General features: G+C 45.8%; 1 pseudogene; it reads left to right on the top strand.

Moving 5' to 3' along the window:
* The first annotated feature begins 2,059 nt into the window (after positions 1–2,059).
* On the top strand, positions 2,060–5,099 carry LOC115327176 (annotated as a pseudogene).
* Positions 5,100–8,581: the final 3,482 nt, after the last annotated feature.

Here is an 8,581-nt window from a genome sequence, read left to right as displayed (position 1 = left end):
GCTTTTCAAAATGCAGTAGAAGGTCTCATAGACGACCTTAAACAAGTCAAAACTGGGTAGTGCCAAGGGGGGGAACTGTTTAAAATAAAGATACGGGATCTAGCGATCGAGAGGTCTTCGATAAATAGGTATTATGAAAGAAAAAAAAAGAAGAAGCGCTTAAACGGGGACCTCTTACGCCTATACAACCTTGAATCACAGCAACCAGGGATGTTCAGAATGAAATCAAATACATTATGAAACAAATCGAAGATCACGACAAAAAGCGCTATGAGGTAGCTGCTGTGAGGACTCGCACTCCCCAACTAATTGAAGGGAAACAGCCAACGAAGAGATTCATTCATTCGGAACGAGTAAGTCGGCGTCAGCGATATAACAGAATTGTCAAGAATGAACAAATGAAAACAATATTCAGCATGCATTCGTCTCTCATAACACCGATCTGTTTGCAACAAGCACTAAGTCTCCCCATCCCCGGCTGCATGAAATAATATCAAAATTACCGAGCTCAGAAAATGAAACGAAGGAAAAACTAAATTGTCCCCTTGATATGAAATAGATTATGCAAAGCATCACCTATCTAAAAAGTAATGAAGCTCCTGGTCCTGATGGATTGACTGCAAGCTTTTATAAAATAAAAATGGAAGGAAAAACTGGCACCAATCTTAAAAGATTCTTACACCGAGGATTCCTTGCCACTGTCGTTTCGGAAGGTACATACCATGCTAATTCCCAAATTCATAGACCCAAACATGCTTCAACGCGTTGAAGGCTATAGACCTATCAGCCTCCTTAACTGTGACTCTAAGATTTTTGCTCGATTGCTAGCTGGAAGACTTCTAACAGTAATTCAAGTCGTCGGTGATCATCAGCGGGACTGACTTAAAAAGAGTATAATATAACAACATACTTTTTTTTATGAGAAAATTAGAAATGGCGCATCATTGTGTTTTGTTCGCTTTGTAGCGCGATTCTTGGTTCCGTGCGTGAAGGGAGCTCCAGAAACTGTTCCAGGCTGACGTGCTGCAGTTTCCGGTACTCCTCCGGGTCCGTGTGAAAAAGGTTTTTTTCAGACTTGGTCTAGCACGCCCCAAACTTTCCTGCACATTCACCCAACCTTTCATCCAACGAAATCTTTCTGCGCCTGTGGTGTGCTGAAGTGTTGTGAGCGAATATGCGGGAACGAGGACATCGGCAAATACCCCAGCGCGAGCCCAAGACTTTGTCGATTTTACGCCGAGCATCCTCGAACAGAACCATGCTTGTGTCACGTCTTAGGTTCATAAAGCTGATGGCGTCTGCGTTAAGCCTGTCGCGGTCATACCTCGGAAAACCTCACTCATTATAGTGCGCTCACTCACCTCTCACCCTCACCGATCAGCCGTGAGGTGAGAATGAGTGAGTTTGTAAGCCTCTTAAGACTCATGAGTTTGAGGTTGAGTGAGGGGCGTCAGTTCGGTGAGTTTATGAGTTTGGTGAGTTTATGAGTTCGATGAGTTCATGAGGCTCAGCGAGCTTATGAGTTCGGTGAGTCCATTAGTTCGTTGAGTTCGTAAGTTCGGTTAGTTCATGAGTTCGGTGAGGGGCGTGAGTTGGTGAGTTCGGTGAGTTCACGCCAGTACGTCTGAAGGCAGAAGTGTCTTATGCACGGTCGCTCATCCTGCAGCCAATATTGAAAAGAAAGCCGGCTGGGAATTGTCGCGCTTCGCCTGCACGCTTGTTTCTTTAAGAGGAAGAAATATACAAACTAATCTGCACAACGTACGATCAATGTTGGAGATATGCCCACGTACAGAAGAATCTGCAGCTACTATACTACAACTTGACCTCAAAAAAACTTTAGACAGAGAGACCACTCTTTCCTTTTTGCGCACTTAAATCACCTAAATATTGGCAAAATTATTGAAGACGGCATAAAGCTTTATTACAAGGACATATCAACGAAGTTACCTCTAGACGGATCCCTAACAAATTATATTCTAGTTATACATCGGTCCACCAAGGTTGTCTAATGTCGCCGCTATACTCTTCAATATCTACCTAGAGCCGGTCTCTCTGCAGAAACATCATCAATGACAAAGATATACACGGATTTTGCCTTCATTCCTGCGAAGTAAAACTCCTGGCTTATGCGGACGACTTCGTCCTGATTTTCTCCAACAAACCAAGCATTGTGACAGCTATGTCACATGTCGACGACTACTGCATTGTGTCTGCTGTTCTGGTGAATAAGTATAAGAGTAGTGGTTCGTGGTGCGGGGCGTGGGGCATGGGGTAAACACCGGCCAAGTTCGTTGACATAGATTGGTCAACAAACAAATCACAGCTTATAAGCGTGCAACTGAATACCATGGGCAATCCGAAACCCAATGTGGGACTTTGTAGAAACCACAATCAAGTCAGCCGTTTGTATATGTAAGCTACGATGGGGGGGGGGGGGGGGGGGGGGGGGGCCTTTCATGTCTGGCAAAGTTGTCGTTTGCAATAAATTCCTTTTGTCAAAATTAGCATACCTTCTACAGGTCATGCACTGTTCTAGACTTACAGTTAACAGATTTAACAGGATTCTCGCAACGTTTATTTGGAATTCACCTTACGAGCCCATGCGGAGATCAAACCTCTTCCAACGAACGGAGGATGGCGACCTAGGACTTGGGCACATCTTTGTTAGACAACTTATGGCGAGATGGAAATTCTATCGAACCCCACAACACCCGCTCCTAGAAACGTGTAAAAAATATGTTCTATCAAAGTATACAGGGACAGCGGAAAATACAGTCATCGAGCCATACAATCCATTTACGCTGCTTCTTTAAACAGGTCGCAGACATCATTTATTTCCCGAGTGCACGGTTCACCGGTGACTTCTTAGGGACATGTCCCCCCCCCCCCCCCCCCCCCAAAAAAAAAAAAGTTACTTAAATGTCTACTTACTTCTCTGTTTATTACATCCGATGTACCGATTGGGTTTATTTTTCTGCTCCCCCTAAATACAAAACTGATGTTTTAAAAAGAGTCCAACCCAGCCCATTCCACCGAAGTGCAAGTCGTTCTTTTTTCGCTTTCACTCGCGGACAATACCTGTAAAAGAGTGGCGAGAGTCATGGGGTTTCGACGTACAAACTGTAGACTCTGCAAAACAACTGAGACATTCACTCACGCATTTGTGCTTTGTGTTGATACAGTCTTTTTTGGGGACTTTTCAATAGGACAGTGAAGTCAAGAAAGTAATTTTCGTTACCTACATTTTGGAGACCAGTTAGGTATGAGTCTCGACACTTTTTATGTAGCCTGTGAAAAATACGAAAAGTAGATACGGACGGAGGGGTTGCCAAACCGTCTTGGGTGAACTTCAAGAATATTGCCACATTTTTTTGTCAGAGCATGCTAGCATGCTGCGAAGACAATGAAGAATAGAATCAAGCCATAGAAGGAATCGGTCGTTCACCTGACGTCCTATGAGTCTGCTTCACAAGACCAGGCTTATATGACCTTAGGGCCCTTTTTGAATGTTCCCTGTAGAGGAAAACTGAAGTGTCTTGTACGTTCCTTGTTTTCCAACTATTTTCGAGCTTTTTAATATTTCTATTCACGCTTTCAATGTGCATATACTGGTAGCTTGCAGTGTATGTGACCGTTCAATTATTTCGTTTCTTTGACGCTGTGTACATAATGTAAATTGTATATAATGTTATCATGTATATAACCATGTAAATAAACACTTTCAACAAGAAAAAAAAAGTCTGCGTGGCCTAGTCGATATTTGGAAGCGTGTCTGACTTGCAACCGAAGGGACGTCGGTTCCTCCACCAAAAGCTCTTCCAATTTCTTTTTTCAATGCAAATGAATTATTTTAGAGCGCAGTTCTTAGGCGCCCGTTTCCGGCTTGAGCGGTGTCGGCGTCGCCGTCGGCGTAACCGCGCGGTGTCCCATAATGCATCACGGTTACGCGCGCATTGCATTATTTGACATTTCTCATAATGCACCGCGCGGGAGGGAGGAGGGAGGAGGGGGAGGAGGAGGGGCAGGAGGATGGAGAAGGAGGGAGGAGGAGGAAGAAGAAGGAGGAGGAGGGGAGGTGGGGGGAGGAGAAGAGGGGAAGAAGGCGAGCAGCGTGGGAGGAGTAGATGGGGAAGAAGAAAGAGAGGGTACGTATGAGGAGGAGGGGCATACCGTCCGCTCCATACCCTCCCCTCCTGCTCCTCCTCCTCCTCAAGATCTGCGCTCTAATTTGGCATTACAGGGAGTTGTAAACGTCTTTCATTTTTTTATAGTGAAATCATTTGAGACATGCGGCGACCTTTAATTCGCTCTACCGTGTCATGTTTTAATCACTTTCGTTCCACGCGTGACGTCACGTTTCACAAGAGCGTTGTGGGTTGTTTGAAATTCCCGAGGAAAATCATGTGGCTGAGACGTCATGAACCTATCGACCAATCAGGACTTTCCCGTCCCACCGATACCGACGCCGACGTTAACGGCGACGTCAGATTTTCTGCGACACGAGCTTCTTAACGCTATCGCGTTAAAAGGTGTGACGTACAGGGCCGAGGCCACCCCAAAGTGATCACTCAGCACTTTGCAAGTGAGTCGTTTGTGGCACGATCAGCTAAGACTTTAGTGCAATTTTAATCCGCTTCACACATTGACATCTTCTGTTATATATATTTGTTGGCTTGAGCCTATGGGGGTGAAATTAGTTCGAACTTTGACGAAAGGTCGAAGTTCGTCAAACTTTTAAACTTAAAAGGTTCGAAAGTTTGAAAATCGTCGAATTTGTTAGCTTAATAAGCTTGAAAGTTCCGAAACGTCCAATTTAATAGCTCGAAAAATCGGAAGTTCAAAACAATCAAATTTTTTAGCACCAAAAATTCGGAAGTTTGAAAATCGTCGAAGTTTGCAAGTAATAAGTTCGACATTTCAAACTTTGCGAACCTTACGAACCCCTTGGTTCGATGTTCGTGCCTCGGGTTCACAAACAATAAAGCGCCATTTTTAGTTTTAGTTAGCAATGCTGGCTCTTACGTACGCAATACGCAATAGTATAGCGTACGCTAAAAACTACCTGTTCTGACCTATTTTAGATGTGTGTTCAGTAAACGTTAAGGGCGATTCACACACTTGCGTTAAGTCCGACCGAGTGTGAGGGTTGCCATGGCAACAGCGGCGTCGGATCCAACAAAGCCGGTTTTTAACCCGTTTTGTTGGAGCAGACGCTGCTGTTGCCATGGCAACCCTCGGACTCGGTCGGACTTAACGCAAGTGTGTGAATCGTTCTTACCGAGTGAACATATCGCTTGATCTTCTTGATTCAATTTGGCAGCGCCGTAGAATTCCGCAGGCGTACAGCGCCAGCTTGCTCCTCAAAAGAAATGTTGAAAATGAAAGCGTTTCCAATCATTTCTTTTCAAATTAGGCCAAGCCGCAGCTGCCATGGTCACGCGCTCTTTTCTGCAGGGCACGGAGGCTACGAGTACGAGTATGTAGCCCAATTCGAGCACAGAGCTTCCGTAAACTGTCCCGTGAAAACGAGGCAGTTGGCGGGAGGCAGCTTGCTTTGAGGTCTACCCCCTATCCTTCAATCAGAGCCAATCAGAGCTCGGCGTTCTGACGTCACCACAACGCCTGCAAAAGAAGCAGACGAACTTGCGCTCCGTATAGCTTCGTTCGATTTACTTGCATCTTCTGTGCCGGTGCAGAAAAGTGTAGGGCAGTGTACTTCCGGTACGTGCATTGAGATATGACCGGAAGTGCGCCGCCCTCCACTCTTCTGCACCGGTGCAGGAGGTGCAGGTAAATCGAACAAAGCTGATATCGACAAATAAAAGGCTAGATTCACGGAGAGCTTCTTAGGCTACGACAACTTAGCTAAGTTCGTAAGTTAAGAACATCGTAAGAAGAGGAGAAATCGGTATTCACGAACGCGTTTTTAAATGAGAGAAGGAAAGCGACATTATCGTACGAAAAAAAGAAAATTAAACTTCCGGGCTGTGTTCCAAAGTTTACCCAAATGGATCCGAGTTACTCCGGTGGGCCGTGTCACGTGACAACAGACTGAAAAACGCTAGACGTGGGTAGGTTTTGGAACGCCAAGGTACAGAACCCTTTCCCTGGAGTAAGATCGAGTAAATTTTGGAATACAACCCCGGTGTCCCGCAAGCTCCCGATCCCCGCGAGAGGGGGCTCTTGCTAAGGCGACAACGTCTTCGGCAACACGAACAACCAATCAGAGAGCTCGGCATGGTTCGGAGCACGTGGATTTTTATTAGCAAACGCAGGCGGCCGTTCCGCCAGCACCGGGCGTTCGTGTCCGCGCAGTGAAATGTCGACGCTAAGACGATTTAAACGGGCCCGAATGCCGAGGCCGGGATAACCACCTCCGTCGACTGCTACGAATTTGATTGCTACGAAGTCAACACAAATGTCATCGTTGCCTGCGCCAGTCGTTTGCAAAGCGGCGTAGATAGAAACAAATCGTCTTGGCGTTTTTCATGGCCTCGGAGATGCAGAAGAGAGCCGACATCCAAGAAGATTGCTGAACTACGAGAGTGTCAGCAAGAGCCACGTAAATACCTGTTCACACTCGGAGCGGACGGCCTCGTTTGATCGAAGTGCTGGAATCGCGCTGTTGGACTGCGTGTAGGTAAGCGCTTCGGGACCGATCTTTACTGATTGCAACTCGATGATGACGTGACACTCGGCAAAGAAAGGTTAGATCGTCATCGCGTAGGTCCCAGGAACTGTTCTAGCTTGACAGTGTTGACGTGCTGTCGTGGTGAAATAAAAATGACATACTATTAACAAAGTGTACATACATACCACATGTTGCGAAGTTAATCCATACGACATTTATTTCAGCTCTATATAACACAAAACAAGGAGATAGAATCGATGAGAGTTCTTTTTCGACGACAGCGTTCGTCACCGCTGCCTCGAAAAACAAGGGGATGACAAGGGGAAGAGATTGACCCTTTAATCTAAAATTGAGGTCAGCGATAATAATAATAATATCTTTATTATCTTTGAAAAAATACCTGCGTAAGCGTGCTGGTTCACGAAAGCAAAGATGCTTGTATGTGGGGCCAGGCAACCAACAAAATACCGTGACATATTGAACACTGGAGAAACAAAACAAACAAACAACAATAATGTAGGAATATGGGCAACGAATACGCACTAAGTAATTATATAATTATTATTGCACGAGTGTGAGGCACTATTCTCTTACATTCCGTTTTAACGCACGAAAGGATGATAAGTTCAGCAAAGACCCTGGCAAACTATTAAACGTTGAAGGGATATAGCGACGTATTAACTTTTTCCATAATGTATTTGTATCTTAGGGACCATGAACCTGTCTGTACGCCGCAAGATCTTTTTTTTTTTTTTTCTTTTTTTTTTAAGTTTAAACATCGAACTTTTCATACAGGAAAGGTCCACAAAGGTCGCGCGGGCAGATTGTCACGAATGACAATTGATGAGGCGGCGAATGACTGAAGAAACTAAACGTTTAATGGGGCGAACGTGTGCCCAAATCAAGATAGAAAAAATAAGCATCGCAGGCGTCGATGGCGGCGCGACAGCAGGATCGAGCGCTGGGGCGAGACTGACTCCGGCGCGCCACACTGAGCCCCTTTATCACACGCGTGGGCTTCAGGAACAATCAGCGTAGAACATTCGGACCTAGAACAAGCAACAGGGTTCTCAATTTTTTCAGAACGCGACATTTACAGAAAGTAACAATTAGGTGCATCCGTGACCAGGCATAGAACCTCGGCCAGTTAGCGTAGGAATCAAGCGCGCTGCCGACTTCCGCGCTTGACTCCTAACGATAAATGAGAAGAACGAAAGCGCAGAGACGGTCATTTCATCTGCAGCATGACCGCAAAAGACGCTCGCTGCATCGGGTGGCTAAAATAGGAAGCTATGCAAGTAGGTCAGAAATGCATTGCTCTTGAACCGCCAGTAACCAGCAAGTATCTCGTAAAACAACTTGCAGAGTACAGTCGTGATTGATAGTCAAGTTATAAGATCGGTTTGGCGGATATCGGGATAAGAGCTTACCAGGAACATGTCTGGAACGAGAAAACTCCGCAAAACAAAGATGACGAGGACCTCTCTTGAATCGAACTACGGCAGACCAAATTCGCCTCGCAGAAATCGCTCTCCGGGAGTCAGCTCACGTCTCTTCTCGCGCAATCTCGAACTGGACGATAATCGCCCACAGAGAGGTCCCGAGCGAATGCAGACGACGGGGGAAAAAAATATCATGCACGCCGATAGCCGACCATCTCCCCGAATATATAGTTTGAGACCGCTTACGCCACCAAGCATCGAGAGGTACATATACCCTGCCTCGCGCTACCCTCGTTGCCGCGAACAAGATAACCACACATCGAGACGTTTCGGCAGATCTGTGTGCAGTAGAAGAAACTCAGCAGAATTAAAAGAAAGAAAAACAAGATGGTTGAGTGAGCAGAAGATGAGGAGGCATCAGCGGTGAGCAATAAGTAATAGAACGCGAGTTGCCGCAGCAAAACGCATCGCAATTTTGCGGGGCCTTCTTCGCTCTCTTTCTGTT

The sequence above is a fragment of the Ixodes scapularis genome, unplaced genomic scaffold, assembly GCF_016920785.2.
Source record: "Ixodes scapularis isolate PalLabHiFi unplaced genomic scaffold, ASM1692078v2 PGA_scaffold1__304_contigs__length_218370807, whole genome shotgun sequence".
Lineage (NCBI taxonomy): Eukaryota > Metazoa > Arthropoda > Arachnida > Ixodida > Ixodidae > Ixodes > Ixodes scapularis.
The sequence above is the reverse complement of the archived record's forward strand: the minus strand, read 5'-3'. Positions and strand labels throughout refer to the sequence as shown.